Source organism: Lissotriton helveticus, chromosome 3_1, assembly GCF_964261635.1.
Source record: "Lissotriton helveticus chromosome 3_1, aLisHel1.1, whole genome shotgun sequence".
Taxonomy (NCBI): Eukaryota; Metazoa; Chordata; class Amphibia; order Caudata; family Salamandridae; genus Lissotriton; species Lissotriton helveticus.
The window spans coordinates 1739971948-1739982234 of NC_136061.1; positions in this window are offsets into that span (position 1 = coordinate 1739971948).

Sequence of the window (10287 nt, forward strand, 5' to 3'; positions counted from 1 at the left end):
CACAGCTGATTTCAGCTCGCCTGTACCTGTATGGACTAGAGACCAGAATTTTCTTAAATCCCTGGTTTCTAGTGCCAGAGATAGGTCCTGCCATCTATCCCAATCCCATTCTGACTTTGCCTGGGGATGGCTTCCCTATATTTGCGTCTCAACTTAACTACCTTGTCCTTATTGGTGCCAGACTTTATCATAAAAATCAGCTCGGTTTTTATCTTTTTACATGTGGAATTGTACCAAGCTGAGGTTAGTGTCCTCTTCTTCCTAGTCACCACCTCAGGGTAAAAAACCTCTCCTAAACTTCCCACTAAATCTGCATGGATTTGGGCTAGTTTCTCATTGAAATCGGTGGCTCTTGGTTTATTAATTAGTTCGTCCATTTCAACTAGCTTTGGGAGTGCCAAGTCATAAATTTTTGTGATGCACTCTGTTGAACTTACCAATTTCCCCCATCTTACCCAGCGTCTATTATTGGATAGAACTAGGTTCCCTGTGTCCTCACTTGGGTCTGTAAGTGGCGTCCCTTCTTCGGGCACAAGGTGTACCATATCTAAGCAGAGGGCATTGTGGTCGCTATCTGATCTTTCAATTACCCTAAAATCCAAAACCTTGGACCACATGCCTGTATCTACAAAAATGTAGTCCAAGCGGGACTTGTGGTCCTTTCTATTAAAGGTACACAATGAAGGGGTGTCGGATGGAGTGCGCCCATTGCAGGCCCTCAGGGCATAATTCAAAGTTAGGGACGTGATCTGCACCGCTAAAGGGGACCATGATTTCGGATTAGGGGATTGGCAGGGGGGAATCCCCCAATAGTCATCCTCAGCAGTTAGGGTACCCTCCTTCAAACCTTTCAATGGTTCGAAGTGGCAGTTAAAGTCTCCGCCTATCAGTATCTTACAATCGGCGGGTAATTGCCCCAGAAATAAGGATAGATCATCCAAAGTGAATGATTCCGACGGCACACTGACTGGGCGCGAGTACACATTGACAATCACCAGATTAAGGGCGTGTGGCCATTTAAGAAGAACACATTGAATGTCCTCCGAGAAGGTTGGTATTGTCTCCGCTCTACAGCCAATGTGACTAGCCACCCAGACAGCGAGTCCACCGGAAGGCCTCCCTTTACCACTTCACCTAGCATGGGTATAGAAGGTTGCATAACCCGCCCTGGGATAGAGTTCCCTAGCCCAAGTCTCCTGAAAGAGACAGATATTGTTACTGTCTACTAGGGAGCCCCAGTCATTAGAATCTAATTTATTGGCGATGCCTGCAACATTCCAGGAAAGGACCTTCATATTTCCCGAGCCTGGCTTGGGTGCAATTCCCCTCGCTCTCCCACCAACATTTTCTGTGGATGGTGGTGGAGACCTATCCGGTAATACTTGCCCCTCAAGGACCCCCAGGTCAGTTGCAACTTGGGATGTTAAGTTATAGTGAAATGATCTTAGCAACGGGTTGGCGGGATAGCCCTGGGTACTAGTGGCAGTTAAGCTCTCCGATAATGATGCGACAGGGCTATCGTTGGTATTAACAGTGGCAACTGTCCCTGTTCCCAGCAAAGCGATATGGGGAACCACCCCTTCACTATCCCCAATACATGCCACCATCGGGAGTTAGTCAACCTGGTCAAGGCAACTATATCTATTGACATGAACATAATTGCTGTATGCAGAAATGTCATGACGAGGGGGCCTAAACCTTGACCCATCAATAGCAAATCCCACCCTAGTCCAGCCGTCGTTTGCCCCCAAGTGCGAATCGTCGCCACTTGGATAAAAAAACGACAGCTGGACCAGATCTATGGATGGGTTCCCTGTACTCCCAAACCAATTGCATATATGGGGGACAATCTGGGAATTCCTAAAGCTTACAAGGATACAATCTCCCCCTTTTTTCTTAACAGTATACCCAACCCAGGGGACCCTCCTAACCATCAGTACTTCTCCTCTCAAATTAGGTGGTAAGGGCCTGTGAACATTCAACCAGCTAATGACTTTGTTGCGTAAGGAGTCAAAAGATTCCACCACATGGCTGGAGAGCTCAGGTACCCCAGTCAGGATTACAGTGTAGGCCGCCGCCTCTGGAGGCAGATTAACTACTTTTGGCCGGTTTAGGCTATTACTAGTCCGGGTAGGGCGGTCAGCCATTGCATTGGGCAATTTTTCCTGCCTCATTGCAGTGGTCGAAGTAGGCAACTTCGACTTCCTGACAAGAGGCACCGGAACGATTTGCCTTGGGAGAGGTGATGGGTTGGGTTGAGGTAGGGTAACTGTGGGAACATTCACCATGAGAGAGGAAGTGGGCTAAGTTGGAATCACAACAGTAGGAGCACTAGGTGGAAGGGGGATCCCTCTATTTGTCCCATTTACTCCACTAGTGCAAAGTCGCAACCCTTGCTGGACGGCCCTATCCCCGCTAGATTTTTCTATGGCTAAGAGTCTAGCATCGATACAGTCGAGTTTAACCAGCAGGGGGTCCAGCAGATTTTTCAGAATGTTAGTGAAAGAATAAATATTATGGTCCGAGCTGTTAGAGAGTCCCTCTCCAAAGATGAACGGGCCAGGGTGCGGTGGCGTATGGGTGCAGACAGGGTGTAAAGGGCTCACCATTTCAGTGACAGTCACGGCAGAAGATGTTTATGTGGTGTCAGTAGTGTTACCAATGGTGTTTGAGATGTAATCTACTTTTGCCCTCTTAGCACCCTTTGACTGCCTCGGTCTTTTTCTTTTCGGAACTGCACCCTCCCGAAGGCCCCTTAGATGTGATACAGTAGAGACATCACCCTCTTCCCGAATTGGAACTGGATGAGATATTAGGGGAGGCGTCAACTCTTGGATGGTCAGGAGTGGGTCTCGGTCTCTTTGTGAGTTAGATGATGTCCTCAACTGCTGCAGCACTGACTCTATTGTTTGGTCGATGCTATCCAGGAGGGATAGATGGGTAACATCCAGCAGTTCGGGGGATCTAGCATTCATGGATGAGCCCGGGGAAACTCGCTGGGAACTTTCAAGCCCCTCTGCTATCTGGTTTTCTAGGGCTGTAAGACCATTATTTACCACAGTATTTGCCTTGACGAGGAAACTATCCAGAGTACCTGTTACCAGGGTGGCCGCTTTGCTCCTTGTCTCCCTTGTTGCCATGTTGATCAACACCTGCTGCACAGGACCCAATCAAGGTATAGAGATAAGACCGCTAGACACAAACTTAGGGGGGTGGCCCGGTCCGGTCTCTCCCGGGCTCTAACGGGCTACAACGGGCCCACCCTTGGCCCGGGCTTAGCCCGGCGCTTGGTCCCGCGCGTGTCCCGCGGATGCGTGATAGGTCCGCTCTAAATAGAGTGGGAGGAGGGATGGAGGGGTCAAGGGAAGAGGCGGCAGATGTGCGTGGTGATTATAACACACTGCCCTGTGGGCCTCGCAGTCCCGTTCCCTCTGCTCCACAACGGTCCCAGCAGCAAGCACAGTTTTCACAACCAGGGAGAAGAGTAGTCCCGATGTCCACAGAATCCGTCTACGAGTGGCCCCCGCAGAGCGGGGGCCACGAGTCGCAATTTAAAGGGCAGGGCAGTGCAGGATACACAGCAGGGAGGGGTCACGGGAAGAGGTGGAAGGTGTGCGTGGTGATTATAACGCACTGCCCTGTGGGCCTCGCAGTCCCGTTCCCTCTGCTCCACAACGGTCCCAGCAGCAAGCACAGTTTTCACAATCAGGGAGAAGAGTAGTCCCGATGTTCACAGAATCCGACTTCGAGCGGCACCCCGGACAACCTTTTCCCTCTTCTACCCCTCCACTATCCTTGTCAATCCAAATAACTGACTAACATATCCACCACTCAAATTACTTTCATAATTTCATATACTAATTCATCACTAATCCTTTATGGGTTCCAGAATAGCATGCTACTCGCCAAAAAAAGCGCTCAGACGCCTTGTCAGTGGTAGTAAACGCTATATAAATGCAATTACAATACAATACAATACCATTGTTGTGGACTGCTGTCAATTTCGCCCAGAGTTAAAGTGCAGACTTAGCCTTGAGAGGGGCTCTGGTGCATTCTATATAGAACATGGTATTAGTTACAGATGAGTTATGGATGTTTCCAAAGTGTTCAAATAAAGCTTCTTACTTTGATCACAAGTAGAGGGCATTTATAATAAAAGTAAAGGATCAGGCAATGGGATCAGGGATTTATACTGTACTTCTAAAGTGCAATGAAACCATCAATGTGTAAACTCCAATGGATGTTCAATGCATTAGTGGGTAGTGTAATGTCATACACATTGTCCATACTTCAATGAGGGGAAAGCAAGCTGTTGTGCTAGATTTGTATATGTTAAACCATTCAGAGGTCCAGGTTCACCTGCCTGCTGTTCTCCATGGCTGTGAGCCACTCACAGAGCATGGAGTCTTTGATCCGGAAGACCCATACTCCCTTCTCATCTAGAGCTCGTGTCCTCCTTCCTCTCCTTCAGAATTTCTCTATTTAGCTCTGTGGGTCAGGGTTCTGTAAGTAGCAGATAAGCTACCGTGTTGCAATCTATTGAAAGCCTTTATGTCATTGTCCTCACTTCTTGCACTCTGTGAAGAAGGGTAAGGCTCACTCCTGGCATGTGTGGGAACTGTGAATGGTCCATCATGAGCACGGTAGACTAAATCAGGTCTCCTCCAGAGGACAGCATTGCAGTAATTACTGTTCCCACTGCAGCCCTAAGATCAGTTTGGTTTCCATCTCAGCCTTCGAATCTCCTTGATTGATACAGCAGTCAACATAAAGAATTGCTCTCTCCAAAGAATGCCCGCCTCCAGCTATTTCCCTCAACTAAATGATGACTCTGGCTTCCAAGTTTGCATTAGGACTGATTTATTCTAAATATCTGCTATCATCTATGTACAATCAGTTTTGCTGGAACAATTTTCTGAGCATAGGTGCTGGGATCAATGTCACATCACTGAAGTCCTAGGGATTGTGAAACATCCAAGCGTCACACAAAAAACACAAGTATAGCAAATGAACTACAGCATTTCAGCAGGAGAGTGGTTAAAGGTGCGGTATGTAGCCCGTGGTGCATTTTGCAGCACACAGTCACAAATGTATTACTAAATCATGGCGTGGTAGCACAGTGTCATTTACTGACACCACATTTTCCATTGAAATGGCCACTAAATTTGCATAGACATGCAGTTTTACTTATAAAACTATGTAGTGCACAAACCACAATTTGTGGAAATCGTGTTTATCTATCTTTTGACCATCACTTAGAAAAGTGCCTTGATTTGTTTTGATCCTATTATAACCATCACACTTTAGAATCACAGGCGAATGCCTCCTGTGTGCCTTCCTAAGGGCTCATATATGTTGAAATATTTGTACAGTTTATTTACAGGTATTTAAATGTTATTGTGTTAGGATATAATTGACATTGTGCAATCTTTTCTTTCACACTCACATTACCCCAGCAGGATTGTCACATATGTCACTTTACAAACTCCTCTCACTTGGAAGTCAGAGAAAGTAAAGTAAACACCAATCTTCATGTCAAAAGAATAAGCAGCAATATGCCAGTAGCAATAGTGTGCCATTTGACCTCTGTCTTTGAACGCACAGCAAATGTGGCAAGATTAAAAACAAAATGTAAATGCTCTTTATTGCTCATTCATATTCTGAACTCCAGCATGAATATTTTGGGGTGCTGCAGCTTTCAGCGCCAATGTTGTGCTCTTAAGGCTTCCAGGGCTGGATTTATGCTGTAGACTTTAAAAAAAAAAAAGAAATACCTGCTGCTGTTCTTCCCTGGGTGTGCAAGCTGCGGCCATGGTTTCATTGCACATCAGAGCCCCAGTGCTCGCTAGGCCCAGCATGCTTGCCCTTGTTCAGCCCCATTGCAACTGTCCTATAAAGCTTGATTAAAAACGCCCACACAGAGTTACAACCCTTGTCTCCATATGCTCTGTTCAACTCCACTGAGCTGGAGTCCCTGGCAGTATCCAAGACAGCAAAATGAAGAGCAAACAAGCAAATGGGATGCAGATGCATAATAAGCAACGCAATCTAGCACCTTGTCAAGACGTTGAATGCGCATGGCTGGCAGCCCTGTGCGCGTTCTGTTCCGATGCAGCCAAGCCAAGCCAAGGGGTGTCCAATGTGTGTCGACGAGGATAGGATACTTTCCAGATAACTCAGCATGTGCATGTGCCATAATTAGACATTTCATTAATTTAAATTGGAATCCTTTTTCAGTGTTATTCTGAAAATCTGGCATAAATCTGTGCCTCAAGAGTGACTTTGGACTCTGTCCAGCTGCGGCTCCTCTGCTACGGAAGAGGAGCGTCCACCCTCCCCTCTCCCGCCAGGTACCTCAAAACGGCAGGAAAGGAAAAAGAAAATTATAATAAACAGGTTTTATTAAAGATTTTTTTTCGCTCCTGCCGAGTCTTTGGGGACCGGCCATGGGGAATAACAGGCTGCAGATGGACTGGTGGACACTGTTGTCAGTGCGCATGATGGTTTTGCCATCCATCCCAGGCTGACCAAACCATCATGTGCACTAAAGCTGTCTCCAACCTGAGGTGGGTTGCCGGGTTGGACAGAGCAGGCACAGTCTCACTGTGAGAGCAAATTCAGAGGGCTTAGGCCAATCCTGATGCTGCTCTTATATGAGAGCAGCGTCAGGATTGGCCACAGTGGAATTTGGAAGCCTGTGCTTGTGAGTGTAGTGTCGTGCTTGCAATAATGACAGACACTTACTTGTGTTCTATGGGAGTTTTATTATCTGCTTGCTCTCCTGTCCCAGTCCCTACTCTAACTGCCCCTTTCCTGTCGCCGCTCCTCCTCTTCCTCTGGCCCCCTAGCTCCGCCCGCTCCCAACTACTAGAAAGCATCACACCAGTACATCTCCCCCCTTGTTAACGAAATGAACTTAGCGTCTAACATATTTATAGTTCCTCGATCAGCCACACGGGTCCACGGGCCGTTTGTTTGAGCTACGGAGACTCATCTCCGTTTCCGTTGTGTTGCTTTCTGTCGCTTTGACGAGAGCATCCTTTAATACAAGAGTGCATCTTTGCAATATCGCGACGTCTCGTGTGATCTGCGTATGCTCATATTCGTGATGGTTTTCAATCAGCTTCTGGGTGATCCACTCACCTTCAGTGTCTGATGTGACTGTGCAGGGCTCAGCTTGATATCGGCAGTCTGTCTTCCTTTGTGACTCTTGTTCGATTGACGCTCGATCTCCTTTTAGAGGGGATGTTGTTCTGGTTCCCTTCCGAGCACCCGCATGTACTTTTGCTTCTTTCTGTCTTGTCCGTATGAGGGCAACACTGCCCTCCTGTTCAGAGTCATGTATGCCAGACGGTAAGGTACTATCTGAAGAGATCGTCTTGGTTTTGTTTGGGGACTCATTTGCTTCCTCTGGTTGTCTCATCCACTCCCGCTCGCGTTTGGGACTGGTGAACCCTTGGACCATCTGGGCATATGTATGTTTATCTCTCATCCGATGCTGATCTGTCTCTATTGACACGTCTGGCTTTCCTTGTAGATTGACTGGCTGGTCCTTTTCCACCCGGTGAGTAATGTCCACTATATCTGTTTTCCTTTTGTCGGCCCTTTGAGTCAGCCTCGCTGACCCCATCAGGGGTGACGGTGTATTATTTATGTCGTGATATGCATGTGACTGACGTGACAGGTTGTCTTGTGGAGTGATTGAGTATTCAGAGACATTGGTGTGAGACATGTTGCTCTTGATAGGAAAAATGTCCCTTGGTTCTATGGGGTGTTCGGGTGGTTGACGCCATGGCCTTTGTCGGGACCATGACTCGGTCGACTCGAGGGATCGAGCAGACGTGCTTTCTGAATCGGAAGAGTCTTTTGTTGTTTTCCTTTGAGAACGTTCCTTTGAGTGTGTCCTGAACGGTAAATTTCTGAAATAGGTAGGCCGTGACGGGCTGCTCCTAGAGTCGGAGGTTTCTGAGGGATGTTTCTCGGGTACCTTTCTCGAAGTGTCATCGGTGTCATCTCACTGGAGGGGTTGTTTGATAACCACATGTTTATGCCTTGTATTTGATCCCAGGGTGCTTCATATTTGCCTCTCTCACATGATGGTAATGACCTCCTCTCAGTTTCCTCGTTATCTCGGATGTCATGGATGCGTTTGTCTTCCCCTTTCCGATGTCTGAGTGAATCAGTCCATTTTGTGTGGTTGGCTTCTTCTTCCCGCTTGCTTTGTGTACTGACATCTGTGCTATGGGTGTGATCTGTTCTACTGCTTGATGCTTCCTCGGACGCGACTACAGAATTTGGCGAATAGTGGGATGCTCGGGGGTGCTCGTGTGCCGATTTCCATCTTCTGTAGTTTGTTTTTCTTGCCCGCTTGTTGGGCAGACTGCCATCTTGTCCAGGGTACGATCTGTCCCATTTGACACTTCATCCTCTTCAGAACAGTTTGTGCCATGCTTTGAATGACTCCTTGAGGTTGTGTCAGTGAGACTTCACAATCCTGGATTGTCCCGGTCTTTTGTATTGTTGACTCGGAGTATTCCATGTCCCTTTGTCTCTCCCGCTGTCTTATCTCTAGTCTGCCTTCACCCTCCCTCTTTCTGGTTTTGTTTGTTTCTTGGGTTTTGTTCCCAGACATGAGGGATGTTTCTTTCCTGGTATCTTTGTGTCTTGCATTCAGGTGCAATTCCTTTGATATGTCTCTTGCTTTGACCCGCACTCCAACTTCGGCCTTTCTGATGATTTCCTTTAGTGACCAATGGCCTCGAAGGATCTTGCGCTTTGTGTTAGAATTTGAACAGCCTTTGATTTTCCGGAGCCGAACTGCTTCCTCATTTGTAAATGTATTGAAATGGCAGCATGATACCAAACTTTGCAACCGGGTGACGAATTTTGGCAATGGTTCTCCTGGTTCCTGCCGTGCTGTGTTGAAGGCGATGCGATCATGATCCACGGTTGCCTGTGCGCGGAAATGTGCACGTAGCTTCTCTTGGAGTCTTTCGTAGGTCTCTGTGTCCTCTTCAGGAAATGTTCTGATTAAGCGTCGGCCGTCATGACCTACCAGCTGGAGGAGTAGTATCAGACATTTTCTATCTCTTCGCTCACCAGTTGCTTCAAGAAAATCGTCCAACTGATTCCAGCCACCGGTTCCATTCGAGACTCAAACTCCGAGTGTCAGTCTGTGTCACTGGGGGTGGTACTTCAATGCAAGGATTGGACTGGTGGGTTGCTTTTCCCACCGCCATGAGAGAGGAAAACTCTGGTCTGCTGGTATCACAGGACCGTTCACTTTACTTCCCGTCTGATTTGCTGACTTTCTTCGCCCGAGATCCTCCTAGCTGCAGGTCATTTGGGGCTCTTCCGCGCTGATACATAACACCATTGACGTCTCGTTCTTGCGTTTCTTTTCAGCCTAGCACAGGTCATCCAGTCACTTAAGTGATGGGAGAAGGCTTCCTTGATATTCGTTTACTCAAGCTTCTGGATCACTTTAATTTCTGGGCTTCTCTTACTTTTGATCATTTCTCTTCGCGTGATGTTGAAAGTCTACTTTGGTACTTGCCTTTGCTTGTGTTTGTCGCATTCGAGGTTTGTGCGGGCTGGTGCTTGTTTTCAGTGCATCCCTTGCACTTGCCAGTGTTTGCTGTGTTTATTGGGCCTTTGTTCCTTTCACTTCATGTTGCTTGTACTCGTGCTTGTTTACATTCAGTGCGATCTTCGCTTGTTTCTGGTATTGTCTTCTGCAGTTCTGCCCTCTTCGTGGTCTTCTGCAGGACTGCCTTCTTCTGGGTTGTCTGCTATTCTGCCCTCTTCGGGGTCTTCTGCAGGACTGCCCTCTTCAGGTCTTCTGCAATTCTGCCCTCTTCGGGGTCTTCTGCAGGACTGCTTTCTTCTGGGTCTTCTGCAAGTCTGCCCTCTTCGGGGTCTTTTGCAGGACTGCTTTCTTCTGGGTCTTCTGCAATTCTGCCCTCTTAGGGGTCTTCTGCAGGACTGCCCTCTTCGGTTTTGTGCTCACCGTTGTCTTTAGTTGTCTCTGGCATTTGCTTGTGCTTATTTCATTTGGCTGATGCGTATTCTTTCATTACGTTTGCCACTGCGCGTTCGCTTGCGTTTATCAATGTTTGCTCTTTCACGTTTGCTAACATTTGTTTGTTTACATTTGCCAATGCTTGTTTCACATTTACCAATGCTTATTTGCTTGCTTTTCCAATGCTTGTTTTGTGCTTGCAAAGGCTCATGTACTTGCCTCTTGCCTTTGCCACGGCTTGTTCGGTCTTTGCCAATGCTTGTTTG